This window comes from Falco cherrug, chromosome 3 (assembly GCF_023634085.1).
Source record: "Falco cherrug isolate bFalChe1 chromosome 3, bFalChe1.pri, whole genome shotgun sequence".
Taxonomy (NCBI): domain Eukaryota; kingdom Metazoa; phylum Chordata; class Aves; order Falconiformes; family Falconidae; genus Falco; species Falco cherrug.
In genome coordinates, this window is record NC_073699.1 from 73,052,099 (window position 1) to 73,069,917 (window position 17,819).

The window sequence follows — 17,819 nt, forward strand, 5'->3', positions numbered from 1 at the left end:
TTGCGCTAAAATTATACTGTTAACTCGCATCTACTGTTTGGCACTATCATCACATATATGGCCTTCTTGCACCTAACGGAGTAGAGTAACACAGATACTTAATTTGTTCAGCTGCTGCCTTGGCCCCTACAGCTGGAACTCCAGCACATATTTGTCCCACCCTTCTGATAACATCTGTCATCAATGAGTTTCTGCTATTTCTGTTGGGGTTTTGGTATGGCTTAGAAGTGCAAGAACTTACTAAATTATCACTTTTACACTAAAACTTTTACATTTTGATCAGAGACTTACAAACCACAAGCACATTGGCTAAATTGGATGAGCTGGTTCAGCAGAGCCAAAAATTTCCTTTCAGGCCTCTATGTCTGGGCATGCAAAACCCAATTTACATTTAAATTCTGAGCTCATGACCCTATTTGTGACACTGTTTTGGGAGCTGATGATCTTGAACTAGATGGCAAATTTGAAAAGACTGTATTTCCCCCAACAGCTCCACATTAACCTTTTCTCCTTTCTCACTCAAAGTGATTGTGCCTGTTCAGCCCTGCTGAATGGAGCAGCTAGCTCCATTTTAGTAAAATCTACAGGCTGATTAATATTAATCTGACAGCTCACAGGAGGCAAAAGTTTTCCTTACATAAACCGCACTTCTTACTGTTAAAATTGTTTACGCAGAATTGTATACTGGGCTGAAAATCTGGTAGAGATACCTAGATGTTTGTTATACCCCCATCAAAAGCTGGAGTCTGCAGTTCTAAAAACTGATTTGCCTTTCAAAGGAGCATGATCCACTTGTGGGGCCCTAAGCCTAGTTAGGAATAAAAGTGCAAGCCCCTGGTCTCCAGCAGCAGTTTCACAAAGCCCATCCACACAGCATTACCCAGTCTTAAGTGTAAATATAAGTTTATACTATCTGTAACTGGCTGAAAATTCTCTGTGAACTAGATATATGAATAAATCCTTGACAGTCTTAAACAATAAAATCTTCCCAGTAGTCATCTAAAACCTAAAATGGTTACGGCTAAAAACTTCACCGATTCAGTTCCATCTATGTTTGTTGCATGACAGCTACTACCCGTAGATCCAAAACATTAAAGATGCCAGAAAGTCCACAGCATCTACTTATACCAAATGGGGAGGCCATGCACCTTGGTTTGGGTCTAGTCACCACTTTACAGCAACACACTAAAACCCGATAGCTCTGATGAACAACAAAGAGAAAAGTCTTGCATGCCAAGGCTTACTGAAGTCAAGAAAAGCCATGGAGGTATTTGATATCTTAAAGTACTTACAGTTGTGGAAAGTAGTCTATGAGGGAAATAAATCACATTTGTATTGAGAGGAAGGATATACTACCCATTTCATAGTTTGGTTACAGGGGTGCTAAGGGGGAGATGCAAACAGTCTTTGTGCTCTTTTGTACTGCCAGCAAGGAGTACAACTACAGCTGTTGGTTCTCCAGGCACAAGCGCTGATCAGTGACAAAGTCACCCCCAAATATTAATTAGAAGAAGCAAGGAGGTAGCACTACAGCCCTCTTTTCTCTTGCGTAGGCCAACACAGCTAAGGATGGGACTGCAGGCTCTACTCTTCTATATGCCATTACCTCAAGTTCCCTTTGGAAATTCTGAATTACTCAAATCAGTATACTGTTTGTACCATGTAGTTCATATCTGTCAAAATCTCTGTGTGTTCAGCACAAAAGGACAGGAGGAATTGGAACTCTTTCAAATAAACACACCAAAAAAGTGCTTTGTGCAATATTCAGAATATGATGTTGGCTTCTTTCTGTAGTGCTTTCATTATTTTTAACATGATCTTTCCATACTCAGAGAGACTGTATTGATACACCACCACCACCACCCCATCCCCTCCCCGTCCCCTGTCCCCCCCCCCCCCCAAACCACTCAGGTTAAAATGTGGAAAAGAAATATAAGGGAAAATATACCTGTTCTGTGAGATAATGTTTGATAATACCATGACAAGAGCGGTGGGATTTTAGAACCCAACTCTCCAACTGGCCCAGAAGTATGTGACTGAAAGTTATGCCTATCTAACAGAATCCTAAACAACCAATCCTTATTGCTAATTAATTGTCACAGAATAGATTACTTATACGGCCAAGATTAAGGCCTTCTGCCACCAAAGAACTGAACTACTCTTAAAGGTGAATTAAAATGTTTTCTTCTACATGTTTTATTACGGAATTTTGTAGCCTATTTTAAGCAACTCCAGACAAACTGTCAAAAAGAAAATTGACAAAAAAGCAACTACTACTTAACAAATTGGGTCACATTTCACAAAATACAACAGATTTTTAATTGCATATCAGGTAGTTACATGTTTTTGTTGAATAAAAGCAAAAATAATCCTGCAACTAACATCAGCTGAGTAAAACAAACTTACTAAAATGCACGAGAGTATTATGATTGCCAGGATGACTTACCCATTTACCCTGAGAATTACCAGATAAGTTGCTAACTAATGCTTAATTTCAGTTCTTTTCACTGTATGTCATAATTTCATTTCCATTACATTTTTAGAAATGTATTTATTCACACCTCATGAAGATAGTTTTGACTGAGATGTTTAAGGATGAGAGAAAGCACTTGCAATGTATAAGAGATGGGACAGATGGATTTCCTTTATTTTCCTCTATGTAGACAATGCTGGCTAGCTCCTAATGACAGTAAGACTTTGTCTAAATCTAGAGCTTATAGTTCCTTCAGGTATGTCAGTCTGACTGCAACAGTACAGATAAACCTAGTGGTGATGCAGTTAAGCCAATATAAAAATGTTTACAGCAGTATAATCACCAGTAAAATGTATGTTTATAATAAATGGCAAGGGCAGTCTGAAACAACACAGAATCCTACAAAATTACAAGATTTATGTTGATATGTGAATGCATTCATTAAGTCCTACACATCTACGTGGTGATACCAATGTAAAAAAGTATGTCTAGGCCACTAGAACAAAGACAAATTAACAGGTCTGCCCTAACATTACCATGGTGCTCAAACTACATGGCTGTAAATAAAAATTAAGAACTTCAAAGCTCTAAACAGCTTACCATAGCTTAACATGACTAATACTTTGTAATGTCACTACAGCTTTTTATAAAGTTATAATTCCATGCAAACTACAAAGAAAACATGTGCAAGTAATGAGTACCCACTTTCCAACAAACATAATTTTAAAGTAAATTTAAATTTTAAAGTAAATTTAATAAATTTACTATGGATTATTTTCCAGATAAGTTAAGGGTCACTGAGGTGTCTTATCTAAAGGACACTTGGGCTATTCTCAACTTAAAAGCAGCAGAAAAAAGACAAAACCTACAGCTGAAAGCATACACAATATGCTTTCAAGAGTAGGTCTTACTCTGTCCTGAAAAAACATCCCTGCATAAGGTACTGCCTCCATGTCTCCTTCTCCTTGAAAATTTTTCTTCACTCAGGAAATTACCAGTGTTTTCTCTCACAACCTTCCCCTGACACCAGTTTAACAATCCCTTCTCTTTGTCAGCTGCCTCTCTTGCTTAACCATTGTAATTCAGTGGCAATGATTAGATGCTTAGCGCATTAGAAAATCTTGCTGCATATTCAGCACTTAGCCTATCTCTGGTTCCAATATTATTAAACCTTGTCCTACAACAGAAACATTTAACTCTTGCACACTGTTCCTCACCCATGCCTCACAGCCCAACAGTACTGCTGGCAGCTATAGGGAATATTTACTCATCAGATCTGAAGAATTTTGGAAAATGCCCAAGTGGCTGCCAATAGGTGAAACTGAGCATGGACCATACGCACCTGAAATGCTTAAAGATCCTTAGGAGGAGAATGACACTTAAATTTGGAAAGATTTTAATTTCAAATCAATCTCTTAGATATGAATCAAAAATCATGTCACTGCACAAGTACTCACACTTTCAAAGACACATCTAACCTATCTGAAAGTTCACCATTCACAAGCTATTGGCAACTTATTGACAGGTTCAGTCCAGAGACAGGGCAAAGGGTACACTGACACATTACATTATGGTGTCCTGAGGCTTGCCTTTCTGCAGTTTGGCTTCTGGTCACATTCCTTTTTAAAGAGTGAATGTTTTTCTTTAGCACTTCAAACTGTCAGTCACCTAGCCATCATGTGTAACTGACATGTCTTAGCTCTTCTTTCTCATTCCCTCTATTGCCTACTGCAAAGGCTTCTGAAGAACTAATGTGCCACATTTAGTGACAGCAATCCTGCAACCAAGGGAATTCAGAGAACAAGTCCCAGTAAGGATATGGGTGGAACACAAACAGTGAAAACCCTAAGCCGGAGACTGCAAACTGATGGCAAATCTGAGAACACTTTCCATATTTCAGTCAGTCCTGTGTAAATTGCCTGCAAAGTCTCTTCTAACCTCTCCTACCTTTGTGTCACTCATTTTGAAAGCTGTTTCACAATATGATGATATACTACAAAAGCTGGAAATAATGTTTTAATACCTCTATATTACCAAATTAAACCAATTGTCATGAAAGCTATTTTCCTTCAGAATAAATACAGAAACATTTCATGTTTAGGATCCCGTAGAAACTCTTAGCAAATTAATGTAATCTTAATTTTCATAATATATCCTTGTCAAACAGGACTGGGAAGCTTTCCAGTTATCCTTATCACATATCAGCAATAACCAATACAAGATGAAAGTTTCCAATTAAAAAAAAAAAATCACAAAAGAAGCTTATAAATAATGAATGAGCAAAGCTTTTTTTATTAATTTCTATCCACTTGTAGGCAACCATTTCTTTGTTTAAAGACAGAAATGCTGAGATAAAGAATCACAGTTCAAATAACAAAGAAAATGTCAGGTCAGATAGAAGATTATTCGTCAGCAGAAGCTGCCAAAAAGAAAGAATCAAGGAAGAAAAATATGTTACCTTTGCAAGGATTTGAATTACCACAGTTTTTACCCTTGCAATTAGAGTAAAAAAACTGTTTTGCCCAAAGAAATATTACCTTCATCTTTAACTCTGGCATAACTATTTCCTTCATTTGAATTTTTTGTTTATTGTTTTATTTCTGAAATCCTGGATTGCAGTGCACACAATATACAGGAAATCTTAAGTTATGAAAGCAGCTCATATAGCAGCTGGTAATTACTCTTCATAGCAGTTCTCAGGTCCTATCTTTCATTCATTCATAAAGCAAAACAGACATAAAGGTTAAACCAGTCAAAGGCCAAACACTGTATGTCAGCCTTAGAGCCAGGATAAAAACTAAGAATCTTAAACCTGGTATTATTTCACTAGTTAGTCATGGTATTTAGCCAACAGGACATAGCAGGCAAGTAAGCAAGTAGCACATAAAATGTCATTAAGTATCTTGAACTCATAAAAATCTAGTCATTTTATAGCCCAAGAAAAATTTTCCATAAAAAGTTCAAGCATATGCATTTTTAAAAGCTTATAAAAATTAATTTTACTGATTAATTTTAACCTTTGTTTTTACCTTTCTGATTTTACATGTCTCCTGTTTTGCTTATTAGACTGGCTTCTAGCTCTGCATAGCAATTTAGTAATTTAGTTCATGTGGATTTAATACCTAAATATTTTAGGTATTTATATATTATGTATCAAAGAACTATGAAATAAAATACAATTAAATAAAAAAATAATGGCTTTGAGTTTAAAATAATTACTTCTTAAAATCTGAATTGTTAACACTATCATTATACTTTCATACAGGAAACTGAGAAAGGTATAAACAAATCTACAGTAATGAAGGCAGGTTATCTATGAAGTATAGTGATTGGTGTGATGAAGCAAGCATACAGAGGTTACATTAATTCTTCTAAAAAGAAGTTCCTGTTTCTTAGGTTCTTAATAAATCCCTTGATAGTTTGAAATGTGGTTGTATATGAGATCACAATTTTTTTAGTTTAAATACTTCTAGCATAAAATCTTTACTGACAATCATAATCAAACTATGTAACCACTGAAACATACGTCAGTAATTCGAATTACCTTTAATTCCACTAAGGAAGTTAACAGATACAAATATTCAAATAGGTACGGTATGATTATAGTTTAGGACACATACATGGGCAATAACTGCAACATCTCAATCCAGCTAAGGTTATTCCTGTTCTATAGTTCATTCTCTTTTATGATTTGATTAAGTTTTGAAAATCCTTCTCATTCTGAGAGTTTATTTGCCAAAGTAAATTATTCTTTGAAGTACATACAGTACTTCATACATACATGTATTCATACAGTACATACAGAACGTAAGTGTACATGTGGTTTTAAATATTAAATTTTAAAATATTAATATTTATCTAAACATACAATGGTCTACAAACAAAAATTGGTATTTATTTCACTTATCAGTTGGAATCACCTCTTCCTAGCAGAGTCCAAAAACAGAGTGCTTTTCTTGACTCAGAATTTACAGCGGGAAATAGCACTGCACATGTAAAACTACAGGCAGCCACACTAGGAGAAGGCATTTTCTCAATTATTAAATAATATTACAACTTTATTAATTGTTGCGTGTCGTTAAGTACCTTTACTGTCATACACTAGTCCATTTTCTACAGTGTGCCAGAAAATCAACTTGTGCAGATACATAGGCTTGGGCTGGCTTCCTGGGAGACCTCCCAGGAGCTTCCCAGGTTTGAAGGGCCATCCAGGCAGTGACAGGTTTGGATGCAGATGCCACTGATATGCAGAAAAGTCCCCCTGGCAGCAGCCCAGGGCCCAGCAGTAGCTCCATCTGTCAAAAGTCTCTCTGGGAGAGAGACAACTGAAGCAAGAACTCCACAGGAGGTGGAGGTGCCAGTAAGAGAGGCTGTGGCCGTGTTTTATTGCCTCTTGAGCTTGATTTGAGAGTGCTGAAACGTCAGAGACCACGAGGCGTAATTCAAGATATACCATGAATTATACCACTAATTCAAAGATAAGGGACAGCAAACCATAGGCTGGTATCCATTTTGACAGTCTATGAGACTTCCAAAGAAACCCAAGATGATAGAGTGGCAGTTTTTCCAGATATCTTATGCAAGGAGAATAAATGCAATTATTATCTCTCTGGTGCCCTGGAAACTGAGTCTGAGTAGGCATGGTGTGCCCTATCAGGAGAGTCTGGCAAAAGAAAGATTTGAATCATTACCAGATTAACAGAGGATATGTTTTTAGTTATTTAAGTTATTTAAGTCAAATTCACCAAGCAGTGTCATTTAGGGAAGAAACAACTGGGAACAGCCCTGCTGTCAGTCTTTTCTGACTTGCCAGGTAAAAAAGTATATCTGTAGCTGAAAATGCAAGACACCCAAGACAGTAGCCTAATTCCAGTTTCCATCTGCTGGCTCAGCATTGAAACCTTCCATACAAACCTGACAGAAGACATGACTGGCCACCACCAGGTGGCCACCTGACAGGAAAGCCAGCCCTGGGGACCTAGATGACCCTGGCTCCAGTCCTGCTGCGCACTCTGGTTGAATGAGACAGAATATCAGAGTGACCTTTTCTTCTTCTGATATGCTTAATATTCTAGCATTTAATTTGATTTTCTTGTCTATGTCTGAAAGAAACATTTCCCTACACTTACCTAAACCCATTACTTATCTAACTGAAATTTTAAATTCAATTCAATGTAGAGTATCACTTATTTTTTTGCAGTTAAGACGACAACTAAAAAAAAGGAAATCAGTTACTTCAAAAACCCTGGATGGTTACCTTTTTCCCCAGAGAGGCTTTTCTTGTCAGTGCAGTGATGCACAGCACAGCCACTGACAGTAGGTCCAGTCTGTGGACAACTTCAGCTGACCTGAACAGTGCCACCAAGCCTCTGCCACCATGTTTTCTGAAGCTGCTCCAAAAAGACAGCACAAGCTGCATGATGCAGTCTTCCGTTTGAGGGTTGGGTGGCCCTTCCTAACTTACATGATAACCAAACTTTAATGCATAACGTGGCAGAAATAAAAATGTCCCCCCATCACAGAAGACAGGTGCTTGGCCAGAGGGCAAGAGCAGAGCAGCATGCCAGCTATCGCATAGATGGGACAAAGTGACTGAGAACCTTGCAACATGGTTGTCTTCCCTCCACTTCGCAAGGCATGCCTGCTTTCTGGTAATCTCACACAATGCAGGGACAAAACAAAGGCTCTACTGTCGCACATTTTGATGCATACCTACATTTATATGATTAGGGCCTTCCCTTGCCATCTGTCAGGGTTGTGCTTCCCCTCCTCTGGGAGGGCAGGGCTCAGCACATGCTGAGCAGCCTCACAGCAGGCTGTGCTGGGTCTGCTCCAGCCAAGAGGTCAGAAAACAAGATGCTCTGGCTTCTTCCTTAGGTACTGCACCCTTAAACTTTTTCAGAGTTAAGAGTCCATTATTTAGAGGTTGGAGTTTCACAACTACCATGCCTGAGATGGGAGGAGAGCAGCAGCTGTTGTATTACGTGTGTTAGATCCGAACTACTACGTCCTTGAATATCCATGCTTGCCATTACACCAGGTGGCCTGTGAAAACACTGTAGCACATAAAGAGCTTTGAATACCTTCTTCATGATCCTGGGGCAAACCCAAAGGCGGAATTCCCACTGCCCTCATCCTAAGGTACAAAGTAAGGTAGCTGAGGCAGCACTAAACACGTTTATACAAAGCTGCAAACTCCATGCTCTTTTCAGCCCTTGTAATTCATACAGTAACTGCCGGGGGGGTTTCCTGTACAGGAAAAGCAGTTTTGACTCACCCAGGCTAGTTTATTCCAGAGACTTTATTCAGGAAGAGTAGAGGAAGCATTCCAGAAAAACGTTTAGAGCAACAAAAAGCCCACTTGTGCAATAACCTGCATCTGCAAGCCACCCCTCGCCAAGATATAGGGGAGACTGTAACAGCACCCAAGTAGCTATGCACACCTAAATCACTCTTCCAGCTTCCACTGCTGAGATGAACAAGACAGCTGTTACTCAAAGAGCCATCAAAAGCCAGAGACATTCAGCCTTTCAAGCTCTAGCCCTCCCCTGACAGTCAGCTCCCCAGGAAGCAGCCTGTCTCGGGGCTCAGAGCCAGGCGGGATCACAGATTGCATTTCCCTGTTCTCAGGGAGGTACACTCCCCACCAGGGACAGGCTTGTCACCACTACGTTTAGGGATGGCACACCAGGGAGTGAGAAAACAAGAAATGTTACAGAACCGCAGGGCACCCATCTAACCCAAGACCGGAGTGATTCATAGGGTGAGAAAAGTGTGCTGGAGAGTGCTGCTTTGAGTGTTTTTACAAGCAGAAGTGGCTGCTGGGAAATTCCTCTTCAAAGTCAGTCTTTCTTGCCTGTCTTCAGGATTCCCCAAAGGCTACCTGAGAAGTTTGGAAAGTTTGGTGCACCTACCAGGAGGAGTGGTTCTGTGAGACCATAAGCACACGTGTGAGCAACCTGCAGCCTGGGATGCTGGCTGTGGGTGCAGGTGGTGAGGCTGTGCAGCCCCATGCCCTAACGCACTGGAAGACATGAAACCTCTGTGTGAAATATCACCAGCTAGAAAAAATGACCATGCCCTACTCAGTTCTCACAGGCTCTAAGAGACAGATACAGCAGATGAATCCACTCATAGGAGACTGCTGATCTACAAAAGAAGTGACAGGTGCAGTATTTGAAATGTTCTGGGTACCAGCCCAGCCCAATAGGCCCCTACAATGATATTTCTCACTTTACAAATTTCCATTTGACACCCTCTTTTTTGGATGTAAGTGTATGTGATTTGTATGTCAGGATGAGGCCAAAACAGTTTTGAAACATGATAGTAACAGTCAAATCAGAATTTAACTCACCCTGATGCATATTGTTCATGTTGGTGGAGCTCTTTGACTTCCTTCAGTTACTACCAGTACATTTTAGTAGGATGCATTCTAGTCTTGAACTTCAACATTTATCACAACTATTTCTTTTTCCTTTTAAATCCTAACTGTGTTAAAACTTAGAGGGGAAAAATCTACAATAATCTCTGCAAAAGAAGGCTCATACAGGAAACTATTTTGGTTTGGTTAGATTCTGTAAACTGATCTTGTATTCAAGAGGAAAGGAACACACTCCAACTGGAACCTGTTAAAAGTCAAAGTTCCAGAGAAATAACTACATTTTCCTGCTACTTCAGTGAACCTCCACCTGCTTTAACTGTTTTGAGTAATCTCTTTGTATTACTAATCCACTGGAAAAAACAGAAAGGAGGAAGAAGAGCCAACAGTAATCTCTCAGTACTAATTAGGAATAACACATATTTTACTAAAAGCAAAGGAAGTGGTGTAGAAGACTGATTAAGATAAAAAGAAGAGTTTTGAAGTGATAGTTCCTGATTTCATCTTTAATGACTGCTTCAAAATTTTCCTAAAATATGGTATATTTTACAACACACTATGTTGTGCTGGTTAATTTTAAATTCTGATTTATTTTTCCTTTTATTTCTTCATCTGGAGTTTGAATAGCTACAGAAAACAAGTCTGCATTAAGAGAAAAAAACTCCCATGAAAAGCTACAGCCATTAAATTATAATTACTCTAAATAATAAAGGATTTAATGTTTAATATAGAGCAGTTATATAATACACCTGACAGACAGCTCTGGAATAAAGTTGGCAAAGCAGAGCCAGAGAACGCAACCATTTACGTGTAAGCATAGCTTTGTTTTTGTGCATAACATTAAATACACTCTTCTAAGAGTTTCCAGAATGAAAAGTGGTATTACAGGTACTGAGAGAAAACAGTCTGACAAAACACTCGTAGTCTGAAAGAATCTATTCTGGCCAGAAAATTGATAGCATACAGCAGTGATGATCTTGGTTTGAATATTAACTTTTTACAAGAGGACAGAATTTATGCCTGTAGGAATGCAATATAATATAGGGCAAAAAGTCTTGAAAAGCCGATTAAAACTAGAAAAGCAGAAGTATGCATTTTTTTCTCATGTATCACTGCACTGCAGTATGACAGTGAAGACTGCTAGAGACTTTACAAGTGGGTGGGCACAAAAGACTGAATTACCTGTGAAGATGCACTAAACTCTCGAAAATGGCTGCACAAAACTAATGTTATCATTTTTTCATTACAACTAGAATCAATGCTTGAAAAATTCTAGCGTTTCAAATGTAAGGGATATATATCTCCCTGTTATAGCATGGTTTGCCTTTTGCCTGAAATAAAGTTAAAATTGTAGACGTGTGATGAGTAAAGAAAGCCGAGGTTTGTTTGGAGTATGAAAGCGCGAGGCGTTCTGGAAGCAAGAAAGGCCAGAAACAGTTTCAAGGATAAAATAGTTCAAAAAGCTTTCTCTTGAAAGTGTTAGAAAAGTATTACTATAAGCTACAAAAATCAATTGTCCCACAAATTTTAATTGTGACAAGTTTGAAAGTCAAAACACAGTGATTTAACTGAGAGAAGGGGATTTAAATCTTACTTGAATCAAGTATGTATCTCAGTGCATATGTATCTAAGAAATCACTACCAATCCCTCACTAGTCACAGCATTCAATGGAAATTTAAATTACAAAATGTTTCAAGAAGAAAAAAAAAGATTGAATGGAGCAGAATCATAATCTATGTCATGCATTTTATATAGTTACCTGAATTACAAAAAGCAAGTACTTTACCTATTAGACCATAAATCTTTAACGCCCCAAATTTTAAGAACCTCTGTACAAACCTATATTAGAAAAAAAAACCTACTTAAACTTAGGTATAGTTTTTTTTCTCTTCACCTTCTTGTACACAATTGTACTTGTACAATTCTACTGCAATAGTCTTTACAGCAGGGCTCCTCAAACTGTTTAACCAGGGGGCCGGCGCGCGGATGCAGTGGCAGGCAGCCATCTGCGGCTGCTGGGTTTCCCCCCCCAACCCCCGGCGGGGGGGTCTGTAAATACCGGGGGGCGGATTGAGGACCCTGGGGGCCATATCTGGCCCGCAGGCAGTAGTTTGAGGACCCCAGCTTTACAGATTACTGGGAGCTAGCGATGCAAGTCAAATCCTCTTACTAATTGCTTTTCAGTGTAAGGTAAAAATATTATCTTGCTTTCCTGTGTTCTGGATAGGTACAGAAAAATCTAGCACAAATCTTTTGTTTCTAGATTTAAATAACTTTGATTTAAGCAAGAATAATGGGATGTAAGACAATAAAGGTCAAAACTCATGAGGACACAGCAGCCAGAAACATACGGAACATAACCTAGGGAAAGAGTCACACTTCTTGTGTAAACCAGTGCCTGGATCTTCACTTGCATATTCGGAAACCTGGCATCCCCAAGTTCCAGCTACAGTCTTTCCCTTATTTCTGATGCTCTCCTCACCTCAGGAGTCTTACCACCTCAGCATCTAGCACCTCCTGACTTTCTTGGAGGAACAGAGATGACCTGGTCTTGGTCCTGGTAGGACCAGGAAAAAGAAGAGACAACAAAGGGGCCAGGATTTATGGCACATGTTGCATGTGCTAAGACAGAGTTTGCCTGTGCCAAAAGCCCACCCTGCTTAAATCACTTTTTCACTCATCTAGACCATGTTACTCCTCATTGCATTATTAGCATGTGTAAACATGGGGGAAAACACAGCCACTGAACAGAACAGTGCTCGTGCGGCATCCTCTGCTCTGGTCTTGCTGCAAGAGGAGTCGCTGGCTCCTTTTCAACCACGCCACCCATGGGAGAGCACTGCTGTTTGGCAGCACCCCATTTTCCCATGTACAGCACCAACACTGAACTGCAGCTTGCTTTTCCTTGCTCTGCTGAATAATTTCTGGCACGCAGCAGTGGATATATTCCTAGAAATGAAAGTTTCTTACTTGGATGGAAAATATTCTATAACTTTCGCAGCCTGTTTCAGGAGATAAGACTGCTTCTGCAGACACTTTTCACACCTGAGCTGTAGGGGATAACAGTGTTGCAATGCATGCAACCAGGATGAAAGCCATTCTCACTTCTGCAACCGTTATCAAGACCTTGTCTACCTGCTGCATCGCTTGGGTTCTTTCTTTCTTGTGTAGTGTGCCAGCAGTCATTCTGGCAGGTTTTGAAGCTGCTGTTTTATCCAAAGATAGCAAGCACATCATGGGCTTTCTGCTGTTCCTTGTGTGTGTATATGGGAGTGATGGGTGGTAGAGCTACCATGAAAATTTTATGGACCCTTCTGGACTAGCCACTAACAAAACAGTCCTTTCCAGTTCATGCTCTTACCCTCAAAATACTGAATCCCTTCACAGCTTTGACACCACACCATCCAATATACCAGAAATATCATGTTTGTATTGCAATACACCTCAACTGTCCCTAATAAAGCCAACAAAAAGCCTGTGCCAGAATGTCATTGTTTTTCATGGTTTGTTTTTAAATTTCAGCAGGTTATCGGACTGAAAAATATTCTGCAAGACTGACAGAGAGAGCGGAGAGAGACCAGACAGCAGGCTAACAACACACGCGCAGCTCAGTGGTCAGGTAGGGCAACCACACAGCCCAAAGTACCAGACGGCACAAGTGGTAGGAGGTGCAGAGAGATGGTGGGAGGAAAAGGACTCTGCATTGCCATGCTTCATTACCAAAAGCTATTGCAGCTAGTCTTGGAGAGACCAGAGACCTGAGAAACAGCCATGTAGGCCCATTATCCTTGTATACCCCCAAAAGAAAGATTATTTACAGGCCTTTTTACCTACCATCAAGTCCTTAATCTTCTCATATCTGGACAGTCTAAGCTCCTCAAAACTAATCAACTGTTTCAGGCATCTCGCTACCATTTTGAAGTTTCCCAGAAAAGGTCCAAAGAGTTACAGATCTTATTCGATCAGGTCCAGTTCAAAAGCAGCAATTCACCAATCAGAACAGTGTATCTGCTCAGTTTGTGATTTTTGTTTATAAATCTGCCCATTGAGTTTCCTGATTTTGCCTATAAAAATGAAATAATCAACAGATAACAAACTGATACTGCATTTTTGATAATGTATAAAATCACTACGATTTTTTTAACTCGGGGTATGATGTTCTCAGATGTACTCTTTCTATTTCCTTCAAATGGGGCTTTCCATATCTTAGGTTTTTACAAGAAATGCTGTAGAACCTACACTACAGAAAGATAAATGCATTCAACTGAAAGCAAAAACTAAGCTCATCTTATGATCTAGCTTGTACTTTCTGTCTGCTTGTTAACTTTCTGTTACTTTCAATAGTTAATACTGTTTGTGTGAAAATCTGCCCACTGATTTCAGTATGAGAAACTGAGTAACTGTTTCAGTGGTCCAATTTCCTGCTCCTATTTTCTTAATAAAAGCCTCCTTCTTTACACCCCATCCAACTCATTCACTGAGCTTAAAACCAAAATTACCTGCTATCTGAAACCCAATATGTTTCTTAATTATCTAATTCCCATTCACTTAAAACAAATGATAATAATTTATACTATACCTTGACCTAGCACAGAGTATAATTTAATAATCAAGAGAACGCTATACACATAATTGGAAATGGTAAAAAACCCATTTGAAGAATCTTGAATTTTTCTGCTTCTTGCATTAGACATTTTCTTAGAGGAATCTGTGTATGACTAATTTAGTACTATATCAGAAAGAAAACAAGCTTCTTGAAGATAAAGTACAAAATTATCACAACTAATTTTTGCTAAAAGCATGCCAGCTCAGATGGCATTTTTCTAAAATTATATTACTATAGCTTTTATAGCAATCAAAAGCAAAAGAGTTTAAAGCCAGTTTTAACAATACTATCTCCAAATCAAGTCAGAATCTTTCTCAGTCTTTTGATTTTAGTGAAAATAAATCTTGAATTAATGAAATCAATTTATAGTACTCATTACTGCATAAATTATATATTTTTTCTTTTCTTACTAAAAATAAAATAATCTTTCAACTTTATTTGATTGCCAAGAAAAAACAAAAACTGCAAAACATAACTTTTTAATTATTTAGATCTCTTTCCCAGGTATTAAACAGGATTAATCCATTTAGCTAAATTTAGTACATTTTAACAAATACTAAAAAAGAAAAATAATATAGCAGAAAAGAAAGACTGAAATTTTTATATTTACAGCCAAACACAGAGTAATTTATTTTTCTTTTTTTCTGCAGAGCTGTGGTGATCAAAATGTTCTGTGTTGATAACAAATTTAATGAGAGACACTGGAGCCTGTATTAAGGCCACTAGAAACTGGACTGGCTTACTGCACTGAGCAGCAGGCACCACAAGGGAACAGAGTCAGCCAGAGCTGTTCACCAAGTCTAAGACAACAAGCAGTTATGGAGGTGCTTCAGGGAGCCCACAAAGTCTCCAAAACCCAGGTATGACACTAACGATTTCTGTGCTCCTAATGTACCTTCTGGCACTGAACTCATCAGCCTGAGATGATACATCCCACAAGACTGCTCAGCCAAGACAGCCTTCTGCTGAAGACATAAGCTACCACACATGAGAAAGTCTCACCATTTCACAGACTGCTTAGTCCCTACCTCAACCACACTGTTGAGGTAAAACTGAGATTTGGCATCATAAATACACATTCAAAATAATTTCTCACACCATTATCTATTAGAAAACTAAATTGTCCAATTTTTCAAAATAAATTCTTATTCCCAACCACCTTCAAAGCCAGTCTTAAAGGCTGAAGCCAGACCTTAACAAAAGTCTTTTTCACCTGTGGATGGATCTTCCCATTTGGAGTTCCCATGGGGAGGGTAAGAAGTGCAATACAGCCTGGAATTAACAATCTCACTGAAAGCTTCCTTGTTTATGGATGGCATAACCATTTTGAGTTTACCATAATTTGCATGTGCAATAAAACATTATGCACCCAAGCAGTATAAATTAGGGTGTTAAAGCTTCTTTTTTTCCCTTGTCCTGCTACAGTAAGTCATTAAGGGTGACATTCCTAATAGTCCTGCTCTGAGGAACTAGTCTTCAGATTTGCTTCATTCTCCAAATTACTGTGCTGGGGCAGGGGAATCAAAAATGAATTTAATCTTAATTTAATCTTAATTGGTATTACTAAAGAATCCAGTTTGGTCTTTCTCAGCAAGGATACTGCGTTCTCAAATTTACAGATTTAATTTTGTTTGATTTACTCTTCAGCAGCATCAAAGTATTTTTGTAATATCTAAGGGCCGTAAATACTGTCTGAACTTGGTTATTTAAACTTTATTACATGAGAAGTCACTGCAGAATTCAAACCTACACAACAGGCAACTGAACAGTGCTTGATTTAGTTCATGATTATTACTGTAGCTAATTTGTCCCTTTCATAGCCACCACACTGTTTATTAGAAGATTTGGTGGGATTCATCTGCCCAAACATTGATGAGTATGACCTAGACTTCTGTATCTCAACTACTGTGTTCAGGCTCCCTGTCAAGAATTTGAAGGGAACAAGCACTTCTTAAACAGCACAATTTGCTTGGTCTACTGTAGACACATAACTAAGGATATGATTGAGTTTCATTCTGGAATTGCCTATATCTTTCTTTCAGGTGGACCAAGACAACTGCCCAGGTGCAAATATCTGGGTAAGTTATTTGACTTCTGATGGGTATCAGAGGTGAGACAGATTTCTTCTGAAATGACCATCTTGCAAAAGAAAGATGAATGAAAACAAACATAGATCTAATAAATTATTCCCTTCTTACACAGAGATTTGTCATGGATAGTAGCATAGCTTTGAAAAGAGTTAAAGAACAAATGTTTAGAAGAAATTTTTGTTAAAAGGCCACTAAAGAAAACAATACTTGCTCACAATTAAAAAAAAAAAAATAATTCTGCTGTCAGTTAAACCTGTACAAATAGAGCTGAGCACACAAACAACAGAAACTGAGCTCAGCCAAAGAGGACTGCTGTTCCATTGATTATGCTTGGGCTTAGGCTATTTCTTGAAATCTCTTTCTGTTTTAACTAGTCTAAGCTTTGTTTAGTTCCTAGTAATGAAACACTTCAAAAGTCTCTGATTGTTGAAATACAAATTAAGAAATTTCCACTTCTGTTTCCAGTTGCTTTGACCAGGAGGTTCAATGACAAGGCTTACAAAAAGCCTAGGCACCGAGATCAAACACAACTATAGACATAATTACCAGTGCAACTATATCTTAGAACTGGTCCAATATTTTTTGTGACAAGAAAGAAGAATTCCTGTTAGTCCCACTTAGCCCCCTAGGTCAGTCACAGGAACAGTCCTCTGAGATACAGTAAATAAGAGTTTAAGTTCCTTCTCTGAAAAATCTGGATGAGGGATCAAAGCTCAGCCCTACTTCACCCTAGATGAATGCCCCAGCTCCTGGATCATCATTTTGCGCTTTCTTTGTGGTAAATTAATATTTAGTTATTTATACATAGCAAAAAAAGTTCCAACATGAAAGACTTAGAAATGTCCCCCAGATATATCTCAGGAACAATTCAGTAGTTCAGAAGATACATTTCTATGCAAATCCCTGCTACACATCAAGCAGAGGATGGAACCAAATATGAATTATGTACCTTTCATGTGGGTGCTCTGCCTGCTAGGAATGGGGATGCCTTGAGCAAAGCTGCACTCAACATGGTGCTTTCTTGGAACTGCAGACCATCAAGAAATGTAAGGAAATGCCTACTCTTTGCTGAGGTACTAGGGCCTAGAGATGCCATATTTTAGCATGAGTCTAGAGCAGGCAAATACTGGTGTGAATATGGGTATGCAGGGAGTTCAAGATCAGGCAAATGTCTGAGGAATGGCTCTGGGGATCTACATTCTTAATCCTACATAACAGGGTAAAACAATTAAAATCTTTCAATGAACTCCGTAATATTTAGTTACTTTAGA

At 38.6% G+C, this 17,819-nt stretch overlaps 1 protein-coding gene across 2 annotated transcripts in view; it reads right to left on the minus strand.

Moving 5' to 3' along the window:
• Window positions 1-17,819, minus strand: part of GABBR2 (gamma-aminobutyric acid type B receptor subunit 2) — a 487,779-nt gene that overhangs the window by 175,825 nt on the left and 294,135 nt on the right. The gene's annotated exons all lie outside the window — the stretch shown is intronic.